Source organism: Morone saxatilis, unplaced genomic scaffold, assembly GCF_004916995.1.
Source record: "Morone saxatilis isolate NCDOM2014 unplaced genomic scaffold, NCSU_SB_2.0 Contig10, whole genome shotgun sequence".
Taxonomy (NCBI): Eukaryota; Metazoa; Chordata; class Actinopteri; family Moronidae; genus Morone; species Morone saxatilis.
In genome coordinates this window covers 19,555,669-19,556,398 of record NW_023339652.1, presented here as the reverse complement: position 1 = coordinate 19,556,398, position 730 = coordinate 19,555,669, and positions in this window count along the sequence as shown.

Genomic DNA, 730 nt, shown 5'->3' with positions numbered 1-730 from the left:
ATTAAAAAATTTTAACCAGCAGAACAATTACTATGTTATCTGCAGCAGATATTCACCTACTGTGGAGTTTACGCCTACCTCGTACTGTTGAAATACAGTTTGTCTACTCATTCTACCTCCCTGTTGCCACTGTGGTGAAATGCTCTAAGCTGGTGTTATCAATGTGAGGTCTGCCAGCCACTAGGGTATCCATATACCAGTATGGATGCCTGTAAACATACTTTTGTCATCTCAAATAAATGAAATTGCATTTTAATCAATAAAGCACCTTCCTTCCCAAGAACTCCCTAGAAGAGACATCTAAGGCTAATTGGTCCCAGAGAAGGGGCCAGATGGAGGCCAGGCGAAGATGGGTTACCAGACAGACATGGGTAGGCCCAGAAATGGAATGAGATTGACCTGGAAATACCTAATGTAGTTTCCTGTCTGCAAGGTCTTCAAGACCCAACCCTCTCGCTGGCTGGGGACATGGAATTGGACTGAGGCAGTTGCTAAGAGCAGTGCTCAAGAAATTTGTGGCGGTGAGAAGTAAATGGTAATGGACTGTACTTGTATAGCGCCTTTCTTCCGACCACTCAAAGCACTTTTATACTAAATGCCACATTCGTCCTTTCACACACAGTGATGGCAAATGGAGTCTTTTGAGTCCGTGGTGGAGAGGAGAACGCTGAATAAACTGTTATCCATCATAGACAATGATCAGCACCCTCTCCATCACACAGTGGTCAGA